Here is a 13,837-nt window from a genome sequence, read left to right as displayed (position 1 = left end):
CTTTTGTTTTCCTCCTATTTGCTTTTGATGCTGAAAAAAGAGTTCAGACCTTTGACTTAAATAGCTATGCAGTAATGAATATATTATCCTCTTGTTATATCAAAGCAGTAAGAATTATGATAGATCAACAAAATATCATATCAGTCATAAAAGAAACATAAAAAATTCTGTTTAGCTCATAAAAAATACAGTAGAATTCCTCTCTTGCTATGGCCACACTCAGTGATGATGATGATGTTGAAAGGAGAAGGGTGGAAGGAAAGGGGAAGAGGAAAATGAGGGAGAACATAAAATTTTAAAAATGCCAAAGGTCACCCTAGCAGGATTGACCACATGTTTTAAAAAACTTTTTAAAAAACCCTATAAGAAAGGTAAAGTGCATTATCTGTCCAAAATTTTGTGAGGAAGTTTTCTGAGGGGAAACTATAAAAAGCATTTTAAAATTGTGGTTATGATAAGTAAGTATAGGTAAGCTTAATTTTCTATTTGTTTATTCATTTTACATTATTATTAAAGTCTAACTTTACACCAGGTATTTTATTCAGCACTGAGGATACAGTAGGTAATAAACAAACAAAAAAAATTGCTCATACTGAACTTAAACTTCAGTGTAAAGAAATACAAATTAAACAGGTAAAATAGATACATCAGGACCTAGGGTATTTAGATAAATAGCTGATTCTAGATCTGAGGCAGAGAAAATTCAAGATAAATTTGTAATATCTTATAATGTCAGAATATAAGGACATACTAAACAAACCAACAGGCAAAAAAAGAAACAAAAATAAGTCTACAAATTGATGGGATTGTCTGTATCAAAGGGATGTGCAGGAGTGAGCTTGACAGAGTTCCAAAAGTGGAACAATTTCAGCAATAAAAGAGGTAATAGCACCTTGTGAAAGTGTTGGTCCCTCAGCTGTGTCTGACTCTTTGCAGTCTGAGCCACTAGGGAAGCCCTAAAATTGTAGCCTGTCAAGCTTCTCTGTCCATGGGATCCTCCAGGCAAGAATATTGGAATGGAGAGACATTCCCTTCTTCAAAACTCAGGGACTGAACCTGGGCCTCCTGCTTTGCCGGCTTTTTCTTTACCATATGATTCACCAGGGAAGCCCAATAGTATCTTACCCAAAGAGTAAAATAATAAAAGCCTTAACAACATCAATAAATTATTTAGTAAGTAAAAAATGGAGGGAAAAAGACATATTTACCTTTCAAAAGAATTTGAAAATTTAAATGCTGATCATCTCCTTTTCAGGTGCTAGAGTTTAATTTCTTTCCCCTTGAGTGGGGACAGAATGTAGACACTTGGATAGAGTATATAAAGAGAAAAAGAGTGCCATTGCAATGAAGACACATGAGAAATCAAGCGTTCGAGGTTAACATCATCAGTGGTAAGTCATGTTTATATAATGTATCTCTGATATGATGCCACAGAAGCACTCTTCACCTCTATCATATTCCTCCCCCAAATCCACAACTCTCATCTAATTATGAGAAAACAGCAGATAAGATCAAACTGAAGGGCATTCTAAAAACAAAAACCTAATCTCTTCCAAAGAGTGAAGGTCATGAAAAACAAGGGAAGACTAATCAGAGAGGGGAAGGACTAAGGAACATGTTATTTAAAAGGGTCATTGGATGCTGGGCTGGATCCTGGAATAGAAAGATGGGTATTAGTGGAAAAACTAGAGAAATCTGAACAAAGTCTAATGTTTAGTTAATAGAATTGTTTCAAAGTTAGACTCATAATTTTAACAATGGAAATCTTGTTACAAATGAAGTTAACATTAGAGGAAGCTGGGCAAAATCTCTACTATCTTTGCAACTTTTCTGTACATATTCACGTGTATACCTGTGGTGGATTCATGTTGATGTATGGCAATACCAATACAATATTGTAAAGTAATTAACCTCCAATTAAAATAAATAAATTTATTTAAAAAATAAAAAAATTATTCAAAAATAGGAAATTTTAGTTTATTTTTAGGTGGATTATATCACACACACACACACACACACACATATATATGGCATGTATATGGGCATGTATTATATAGTGGCATATATGACAATTATTCAGTTAAGTGAAACTGAAGAGAGTGATAGGGAATGTCCATAAAAGCCTTCAGCTAGGTGACAAGGATGATAATGACAGAAAGAAGAGAAAGAACCACCTATATTCAGAATCCACCTATATTCCGCTATCTGCTATCCAGACACACAGAACAACTAGAGCTAAGGCCTGGAGGAGAGAGCTTCTGGAGTTTTATTCATTTTAACTATTCACTGTTAATAAAGTGGCATAATGAAAATGGTGGGTCTTAAAAAAGTTATGAACATAAAGAAAGTGATCAGCTTTTCACACTACTGCTTTCCATTTTATTCAATTCAGGTTTTAATAGAAAATATAAATCAAATCATTTGCTTTGGTCTATATTTTTATTTGGGAGTTGAGATTAAACTTTTTATTAAAATTTTGACACTTGAATTTTAAAATAGCAATAAAATCCTTTGGTCACTCTAAAATATTTCTAAAGAAATCTGGTAGGAAAGCATGTCCTTTACTTTCTGACCACACACGTACATATTTTAAATTATTATGCAAAGAGGTAATTATCATTAAATTAATGACTGGGACTAATGAAACAATAAGCCATCTGATCTAACCATGTATTAGAAAGGCTTTTCATCTGAGTACTGACTGTTTCATAGCTTTGTATACTTATTCTATTGCCTTTTCAAACATCTGCCTATTAGTATATGTGAGAAATAGCAGTCAGTGAATATAAGAACATTCATAGTGAGGGTTGGCTAGCACCTCATTTGATTAAATTGACTTGCCAGTAAATGAAGTCTTCTCTTGGTTTCAGTGGCTATTTTTAGTCTTTTTATTAATTGGTTATTAATTTGTTAATGAAATAACTTCACTTATATTCTTATCATAGCTATCTTTATAAGCAGATTTTGTATTATGCTAGAAACTATGAAAAGGAATCCTGGAAAAGATCAATTTTCTTTCCAATCCTAAAGAAAGGCAATGCCAAAGAATTTTCAAACCACCGCACAATTGCACTCCTATCACACGCTAGCAAAGTAATGCTCAAAATTATCCAAGCTTCAACAACATATGAATGGAGAACTTACAGATGTTCAAGCTGGATTTAGAAAAGGCAGAGGAAACAGACATCAAATCGCCAACATCTGTTGGATCATAGAAAAATCAAGAGAAGTCCAGAGAAACATTTACTTCTGTTGCATTGACTATACTAAAGCCTTTGACTGTGTAGATCACAACAAACTGAAAAATTCTTAAAGAGATAAGAATACCATGCCACCTTACCTGCCTCCTAAGAAATCTGTATGAAGGTCAAGAAGCAACAGTTAGAACTGGAACATAAAAACAGCCTGGCTCAAAACTGGGACAGTACATCCAGTACAGTATCTCAAAGTTTTATATTGTCATCCTGCTTATTTAACTTATATGCAGAGTGCATTGTGAGAAATGCCAGTCTGGAGGAAGCACAAGCTGGAATCAAGATTCCCAGGAGAAATATCAATAACCTCAAATATGCAGATGGCATCACTCTTATGGCAGTAAGCAAAGATAAACTAAAGAGCCTCTTGATGCAAGTAGAGGAGAGTGAAAAAGCTGGCTTAAAGCTCAACATTCAGAGAACTAAGATCATGGCATCTGGTCCCATCACTTCATGGCAAATAGATGGAGAAACATTGGAAACAGTGACAGACTTTATTTTCTTCGGTTCCAAAATCACTGCAGATGGTGACTGCAGCCATGAAATTAAAAGACACTTGCTCCTTGGAAGAAAAGATATGACCAACCTAGACAGCATATTAAAAAGCAAAGACATTGCTTTGCTGACAAGGTCCATCTAGCTAAACCTATGGTTTCTCCAGCAGTCATGTAGGGATGTGAGAGTTGGACTATAAAGAAAGCTGAGTGAGGAAGATTTGATGCTTTTGAACTGTGGCATTGGAGAAGACTTTTGAGAGTACCTTAGACTGCAAAGAGATCAAACCAGTCATTTCTAAAGGAAATAAATCCTGAATATTCATTGGAAGGACTGATGCTGAAGCTGATGCTCCAAAACTTTGGCCACATGATATGAAGAACTGACTCATTGGAAAAGACCCTGATGCTGGGAAGGATTGAAGGCAGGGGGAGAGGGGGACAACAGAGGATGAGGTTGTTGAATGGCATCACTGACTTGATGGATATGAGTTTGAGCAAGCTCCCGGAGTTGGTGATGGTCAGGGAAGCCTGGCATGCTGCTGTCCATGGGGTTGCAGAGAGTCAGACACGACTGAGTGACTGAACTGAACTGAGAAACTATGAAACCTCCTAAGTCAAAATATTAATATTCTTATTCAGTTTAAATCCCTGCTTCATTATAATACTAAATAATAACCATAAATTAAAAAGAAGTCCATTGCTTCCTGAGTGGCTCAGATGGTAAAGAATCTGCCTGTAATGCAGGAGACCCAGTTTTGATCACCGGGTCAGGAAGATTCCCTGGAGAAGGGAATGGCAACCCAATCTCACACTCTTGCCTGGAGAATTCCATGGACAGAGGACCCTGTGGTCTACAGTCTATGGAGTTACAAAGAGTTACAAACATGACTGAGTGACTAACACTTTCACTTTCACTTTCCATTGGCTAAAAATTTATAAATCTTCAACTAGTAGTATGGAGACAACCGGATAACCACATATGAGAGTGAAAGGTTGTTGTTGAATCATGCAAAGACTCCAGGATTCTTGGCCCCCAGAGGAGAAGAACTCAATCTGGGGCCAGAGATGAGGCTTGATCACTCAGAGGTTTTGTGTAATAAAGTTTTATTAAAGTATAAGGGAGATAGAGAAAGCTTCTGACAAAGGCATCAGAAGTGGGAAGAAAGAGTACCCCTCTGCTAGTCTTCAGCTGGATGTTATATAGTCACTAGCAGTCTGTTAATGAAAGAAAGGAATGTCTTAAAACTCAGAATGGCACCAGGCCCCTCACCCATAAGATGCATTTTGGGATAATCTTGGCACCAAATGGTTCACCCTGGGCCATAAAATGATTAACTTGAATCTTGAAGATGGGCAGATCACCATACAAATAATTTATTTTACATAGATTGGAGGAACAATATCTGAGTATGACATACTGGTTTGTCAAGTAGGTTCTGAGCCAAGAGGTGGAACCAACTTGAAGACAGAGTTTGGGGTAAATTCATAGTACATTAGCATAGCTTAAGATAAACATTTCCATAAGAAAAAGGCATTGGTTATCTCTAGGTTTGAGAATAGTTAACTTCAGGTGAAACCAGGTGTCATTATGGCAACACAGTATTTTAAGAGAAGCCTCCTTTTAAATTTGTATAGGGAAGGAAAAAATATCGCTAGTTTGTTTCCTCCTGCCGCTCAAGAGAGATAACAGTGTCTGACATTTGCCGGCTATTTCCTCCATTTGGAGACCCTTGGCCTTCCTGCCTGTTACCCTCTCAAAAGAATGAAGTTGGACCCTCACTTTACTCATGCAAAAATTAACTCAAAATGTATGAACATCATAAATATAAGAAAAAAATTATAAAACTATTAAAGGAAAACATATGGGTGGACTTTCATGTCCTCAGATTGGAAAATGGATTCTTAGATCTGATACCAAAAACACAAGTAATAAAAGAAAAATAAACTGAAATTTAAGTAAAAAGAAAAAAAAAAAAACTTTTGTGTATGAAAAAACATTATCAAGAGATTTTAAAGAAAATCTACAGAATGGAAAGATATTTTAAATCATATATTTGATATGAATTTCTATTCTGAAATATATAAAGAAATTTTACAACTCAACAACTAAAAGACAAAAGAACCAGTTTAAAAAAAATAAGCAAATAATTCAACAGACATCTTTTCTAAGAACATACACAAATATCCAACATTCACATGAAAAGATGTTCCTGCATAAACATACATCTAAACCACAATGAGATACCACTTCATACCCACTAGAATGACTGTTTGTTTGTTTGTTTGTTAATGGGAAAGTAGCAAGTGTTGATAAAGATATAGAGAAATAGTTACATTACTGGTGGGAAATAAAATGGTGTGATAATCATGGCAAATGGTGGTTCCTCAATAAGCTAAATATAGATAATGTTTAAACATTAATCCAACCATTTTACTTCTAGGCAAATACTTAAAAGAAATGAGAACAGGTATATTATACTCAAACACATGTTCATGTATGTTCATAACAGCAACATTCACATTAGTCAACAGGTAGAGAGAATTCAGGTGTCACTTATGGAGGATAAAATAACAAGGTGTAGTTACTTCCACAGTTTCATGAAATGGAACATTTATTCACCTATTAAAAATGATTGAAGTAGTGATACCTGTCATAACTTGAACGAACCTCAAAAATGTGGTTAGGAAAAGTCAAACACAAAAGATCACATGTTGTGGTTTCTTTTATGTGTGTGCTCAGTCATGTCAGTCATATCTGACTCTTTGTGACTCTATAGACTGTGGTCCCCCAGGCTCCACTGTCCATCGGATTCTCCCATGGGTTGCCATGCCCTCCTTCAGAGGATCTTCCTAACCCAGGGATCAAATCTAAATCTCCTGCATTACAGGCAGATTCTTTACCGTTGAGCCCAATGAAAGGACTGATTGACTGAAAGATATGAGAGCTCATCACAGATGATAAAAAATTTTGAAGATAAAGTTGGTGGTTGTGCAACACAGTATATGCAGTAAATGCAAATGAGTAGTACAACTCAAAATGATTAATTTTATGTTAGGTAACCTTCCAATTTAATTCAAAATTTCAAGATATTAAAATATGATTCTGAATTATTGTATTTTGTGATTTTTGAAAAAAAAATACTTTTCAATTAGAAATACTATCTGCATGATTTAGATATAATAAATAGCCAATATTCTACAAAAGCAATGGCATAAAATGATCGATTCAATGGCTGATTTAAGTGTTGGACTCTGTTTGCATTGAAAATATTTTTAATATCTCAGTTTTAAAGTATGTGCAGAATGTTTTAAGCACTGATCATTGAAATCTAATCCATTTAAAAACACCATCTTAAGTCTCTTTTTTCTGATGTCACTCGAAATAGGAATGAGCTTGAAGGAAAAAGTCTGTCTACAATAGATGAGTTTCTGTGTTGTCAACATATCTTGAGTATCAGTGAACAACTCGACCCAGGCCAACCCAAAGTATTCAGTCCCAGATGGGAGAGTAGATAAAAAGAACATAACCAGCACAACACTCAAACATTTGTCTTTAAGTCATCCAGATGAGTGTCCTCAGGAGAAGTTACTATGTCTTATTACTGACAGAAATTGCCACTGTTACAATGCCTAGGGATTAGAAAGCACTTATTAATATTTGTTAGCTAAAGTGACTAAAATCTTGAATGGATTTAGTGGAGGGATGCTAGTAGACAGCAGGATAGTCACTGAATAGAATATGGAGTAAAGGACTGGAGGTATGGCTCCCTGTCCTGTGTTTAAGCATTCCTTTGGTTTATTTGATATTTATGGAACCTGCTATAGAAAATATTTTTCTCTTTTCTCCTGCTTGGACCCTCTTTAATGAGGTGCTAATATGTTTACCTGCACAAATTACCACTTGTAATGACTCTGTTGGGTACAACTGCCATGTTTGCTTCCTCTCATGTTCTAGAGGTTTCTGAGGCACACCTTCTAGTTCTATGGGTTCTATGAAAAAGTGAAAGGATCTTCGCATTTTAGTGTTATACTGTTTCCCATTGTGTCACAACCAGCTCTTGTGGACATCAGTGCCTAAAAGAGATTTTATTGTTACAATCTTCACTTTCAGTTACATCATTCCCCATAAAAACTTCTCTCTCTCTCTCTTTTTTTTTTTTTGCCATAGATCTTGAGGAACTAAATTGGAGGAAATTTCAAGAGACAAATATAAAATTAAAATTTCCCTCTTGCATGACTCCAAAGTCTTTGTTGCAAATATGACTCTGTTGATATTTTTTCTTTAATATGCATTCATAATAACAGGCTTCTCAGTCCCGCATATGAAGAGATTTTTCAGGGCTGGATTCACCATTTCAATAGTGACAAGGCTTAGGATGAAGTTTCCCTTAACTCACCCTCACTTAGCACAGAGATAAAGATAACACCTGGCCATGGCATCTTATAAATACCATTTTCCAGTCATTTTGATTTATCAAATACTTTTGAAGATTTTCTTGCAAAATTGTTTTAAAAACAAGGATATCTCATCATATCCAATCCCTTATTTTCAGTGTGAATGATTAAGACCATTAAAAGAACCTCAGTAACAAAAGGAATATAAAAGATAGGGAATCAAACAAAGGTACTTATTTGCAACATGCATTAAGGGAAAAGGACTGATATAGTGTACAGTATATAAAAAGCAGCTGAAAGAGATGAAAAGAGCAGCCATAAAGTCTAAAAAACATGGACAGATTTTTAACATATGCATACACACTTGAGGGACAAGGAGTATTTTATGAGAGTTCCAAAAATGTCAACTTTGCCCAACCTGATGGCAGACTGTTTTTTATTTTTGCATGACAAACTAAGAATTACAAAAATTTTTCAAAATATAAAAGTAATTTTAAATTTGATATTTTAACAAATCTTTATTTCAAAACACTTCTAAAACTAGTATCCTTGATGTCTAAACATTAATACCATATAAAACTATGTTTAGGATGGCAGAGAAAGTGAAAGTGTTAATTGTTCAGTATTGTCCGACTCTATGGACAACCCCATGGATCAGGCTCAGCTGTCCATGGAATTCTCCAGGCAAGAATACGGAAGTAATTTGCCATTCCCTTATCTAGGGGATCTTCCTGACCCAGGGATCAAACCTTGGTCTCCCACACTGCAGGCAGATTCTTTATCTTCTGAACCACCATTCTGTTTATTCCCAACATATATAACTCTTTTTTTTTTTTTTTTTCAGAAAATCTACACTGCCTACCTTCTTACATAAAGATTTAGGCATGTGATTTATTTCCGTTCAACAACAGAGGATGAGATGGTTAGATGGCATCACTGACTCAGTGGACATGAGTTTGGGTAGACTCTGGGTGTTGGAGATGGACAGGGAGGGCTGGCATGCTGCGGTTCATGGGGTCACAAAGAGTTAGACACAAATAAGCAACTGAACTGAGCTGAACGATATAAAATGTTCTGTGCAATTTTCAGGTTATACTTTCAAAAAGAAGGAGGCATGCCATGTGTTAAGATTTTGCAAACATAGAAAAAATAAGACAGCCCTTTTCCATCCCTGAACTGTTCACATTTCATTTATAAAAGAGAGAAATAATCTTCTGTCTACCATTGTTTCCCTTGGTTCTTTATATTCTAATACAAGAGACAATAGTTCTTATATGTTAGAATTATTAGCTAGAATAATTAGTTAGAAGATAGGGAAATAGTGGAAACAGTGTAAGACTTTATTTTGGGGGGCTCCAAAATCACTGCAGATGCTGATTGCAGCCATGAAATTAAAAGATGCTTACTCCTTGGAAGGAAAGTTATGAGCAACCAAGATAGTATATTGAAAAGCAGAGATATTAATTTGCCAACAAAGATCCGTCTAGCCAAGGCTATGGTTTTTCCAGTGGTCATGTGTGGATGTGAGTTGGACTACAAAGAAAGCTGAGTGCCAAAGAACTGATGCTTTTGAACTGTGGTGTTGGAGAAGACTCTTGAGAGTCCCTTGGACTGCAAGAAGATCCGACCAGTCCATCCTAAAGGAGATCAGTCCTGGGTATTCACTGGAAGGACTGATGCTGAAGCTGAAACTCCAATGCTTTGGCCACCTCATGCAAAGAATTGACTCATTGGAAAAGACCCTGATGCTGGGAGTGATTGGGGACAGGAGGAGAAGGGGACAACAGAGGATGAGATGGCTGGATGGCATCACCGACTCCATGGACATGAGTTTGAGTGAACTCTGGGTGTTGATGATGGACAGGGAGGCCTGGCATGCTATGATTCATAGGGTCCCAAAGAGTCAGAGATGACTGAGTGACTGAACTGAACTGAACTGATTAGTTAGAATAATTAGTTAGAATTATTTTTTTTTCCTTTTTTTACCAAAATTTGCCTTTATTTAAGAAATTTTCCAGAAAGGGCACTTCAGTTTCACAAAAATAAAGCAAATGCTATCTTTTGTTCTTGGAAAAGTGATTGCAGTTTTGAATATAAATGCTAGATATTAGCTTACTACCTATAAATATAAATTATAGCAAAATAGACAGTAAGACACATATCAGTTGTGCTAATGAAGAATGTTAAAAACAGTTACTCACAACGTGTTCAGTTCAGTTCAGTCGCTCAATCGTGTCCAACTCTTTGTGACCCCATGAATCGCAGCACGCCAGGCCGCCCTGTCCATCACCAACTCCCGGAGTTCACTCAGACTCACGTCCATCAAGTCAGTGATGCCATCCAGCCATCTCTTCCTCTGTCGTCCCCTTCTCCTCCTGCCCCCAATCCCTCCCAGCATCAGAGTCTGTTCCAATGAATCAACTCTTTGCATGAGGTGGCCAAAGTACTGGCCATCTTTCAGCTTTAGCATCATTCTTTCCAAAGAAATCCCAGGGTTGGTCTCCTTCAGGATGCACTGGTTGGATCTCCTTGCAGTCCAAGGGACTCTCAAAAGTCTTCTCCAACACCACAATTCAAAAGCATCGATTCTTCGGCACTCAGCTTTCTTCACAGTCCAACTCTCACATCCATACATGACTACTGGAAAAACCATAGCCTTGACTAGATGGACCTTAGTCAACAAAGTAATGTCTCTGCTCTTAAATATGCTATCTAGTTCAGCCATAACTTTTCTTCCAAGAAGTAAGCATCTTTTGATTTCAAGGCTGCAATCACCATCTGCTGTGATTTTGAAGCCCATAAAAATAAAGTCTGACACTGTTTCCACTGTTTCCCCACCTATTTCCCATGAAGTGATGAGACCAGATGCCATAATCTTCGTTTTCTGAATATTGAGCTTTAAGCCAACTTTTTCACTCCCCTCTTTCACTTTCATCAGGAGGCTTTTTAGTTCCTCTTCACTTTCTGCCATAAGAGTGGTGTCATTTGCATATCTGATGTTATTGATATTTCTCCCGGCAATCTTGATTCCAGCTTGTGTTTCTTCCAGTCCAGCGTTTTTCATGATGTACTCTGCCTATAAGTTAAATAAGCAGGGTGACAATATACAGCCTTGATGTACTCCTTTACTTAAGCACAAATAACCCAAAGATAAGAAAAATCCCTCTGTGACAAGGGAGGTGGAATTTTCCCCTTGTAGTTAGAGAGTACTTATCTTAAGAAAAAATTACCTTTGTCCATAACACTGGGTGTTGGATTTAGGTGAATAATAGGAAGGACTTGCTTTCTAATACTGAAGGGCTCTTTAGTGCAATATGAAGGCCCTGGAATTTGTTCCTTCATTATGAACATAAGGTACCATGGAGATGGATTTTAAAATCTATAAATAAGTCACTGGGAACAATTTTCTGATTTATTCTTTGTGCTATAGTTCTGTGTGTGTTACTCCAGTCAGCCATGTCCAACTCTTTGTGAGCCCATGGATTGTAGCCCACCAGGCTCTTCTGTCAATGGGGATTCTCCAGATAAGAGTTCTGGAGTGGTTTGCCATTTCCTCCTCCAACCCAGTGATGGGAATCTTCCCAGCCCAGGGATTGAACCTGAGTCCCCTGCATTGTGGGCAAACTTTTTACCATCTGAGCCACCAGGGAAGCCTGTGCTATAGTTCCAACGTATCTTAAATATTCAATAAAGCTTTAAGAAACACTAGCTTAGTTTATGAGAAATTTTGGAGTGTTAAGTATCAACTGCATTTGTGCTAAAAAGAAAAAAATGATATAGAGCTAATCAATTTGAAGATATGAGATAGTAAAAAATTCTTGAAAAAACAGTATTTACAGTATCCAGAGAAGACAGAGTAGTGCAAGATAAATAATGGTAGAACATATAAGCATTACTTGAGACTTCCTGGAAGAATTTTAAATAAAAAAATGACAAATAGAAGATAAGCCTTTCTGCAAAATTGAGATAAGAACCAAAGAAAGAAAGAACTATTCAATTGTAAGTCAAATTTTCTGGTGCAAACAACTCTCTTAAAGTAGCATCACAATGTTACTAACACAGAAACCAAATCTTCTCCCCACTACCAGAGGTATCTTACCTCAATCTCTCTTGCTCTCCTTTCTTTTATTTCTTTTTTGCTCTTGATATCTTTTTCTTGCTCTTTTAAATCCCTTTTCCCTTTCTTTTAAGTCTATTTTGCACAGAATTCTAAACCTTTTTACATTACATTCTCCATTTTTGGTCGTTTATTTTCTTTAGAATTCTAAAGCTCTGTGATGTGGATTATATGCCTAGACCACTTTTAAACAGAGGAAGGGGTTGTGTTAGGCATGCTAATCACAGGACAAAGAAGTTAATCTAGAAAACATAAAAATCTCAACTGAAAAACACAACTCTTCAAAGTTCCAAAGCCGTTTGTGATTAGAAGAGTCTTATACTCCTCAACATCCTATAAGGCAATTGCTGTCATAGGGCAATGAACTAATATTCTCTAAAATAACATGACTAAATATGTCATTTCCTTCTCCAGGATATCTTCCCGACCAAGGGATTGAACCAGGTCTCCTACATTGTAGGCAGTCACTTTACCATCTGAGCCACCAGGGAAGTAGTTATAACTAGTCTAAAGGGAATTATGCAATGCAAGTTATATGGATATATTTCATGAAGAATATTAAGCTAATGAAAATGAGTCTATAGTAACATCTACTATCAAAAACGAAAATAAAAACAACTATTATAGTATATTTTAAATATGGAACTTAGTCTTATAAAAGAAGTTTTGTTGTTTACCTCGCAATTAATTCAAATGGAATTGCATAAATGGCAATCAGCTCCAGTATTCTTGCCTGGAAAAATCCAATGGACAGAGGAGCCTGATGGACTACAGTTTATGGGGTTGCAAAGAGGTGGACATCACTGAAGCAACTGAGCACACATGCATATATGTATGAGCACACTGTATATTTTTGAGGGCTCCAAAGTCACTGCAGATGGTGATTGCAGCCCTGAAATTAAAAGACACTTACTTATGCAGAGTTCCAAAGAAAAGCAAGAAGAGATAAGAAAGCCTTCCTCAGTGATCAATACAAAGAAATAGAGGAAAACAACAGAATGGGAAAGACTAGAGATCTCTTCAAGAAAATTAGAGATTCCAAGGGAATATTTCATGCAAAGATGGGCTCAATAAAGGACAGAAATGGTATGGACCTAACAGAAGCAGAAGATATTAAGAAGAGGTGGCAAGAATACACAGAACTGTACAAAAAAGATCTTAACCCAGATAATCACGATGGTGTGATCACTCACCTAGAGCCAGACATCCTGGAATGTGAAGTCAAGTGGGCCTTAGAAAACATCACTATGAACAAAACTAGGGGAGGTAATGGAACTTCAGTTGAGCTATTTCAAATCCTGAAAGATGATGTTGTGAAAGTGCTGCACTCAATATGCCAGCAAATTTGGAAAATTCAGGAGTGGACACAGGATTGGAAAAGGTCAGTTTTCATTCCAATCCCAAAGAAAGGCAATGCCAAAGAATGCTCAAACTCCCTCACAATTGCACTCAACTCACACGCTAATAAGATAATGCTCAAAATTCTCCAAGCCAGGCTTCAGCAATATGTGAACCGTGAACTTCCAGATGTTCAAGCTAGTTTTAGAAAAGGCAGAGGAACCAGAGATCAAATT

The sequence above is a fragment of the Oryx dammah genome, unplaced genomic scaffold (genome assembly GCF_014754425.2).
Source record: "Oryx dammah isolate SB20612 unplaced genomic scaffold, SCBI_Odam_1.1 HiC_scaffold_3, whole genome shotgun sequence".
NCBI lineage: Eukaryota > Metazoa > Chordata > Mammalia > Artiodactyla > Bovidae > Oryx > Oryx dammah.
The sequence above is the reverse complement of the archived record's forward strand: the minus strand, read 5'-3'. Positions refer to the sequence as shown.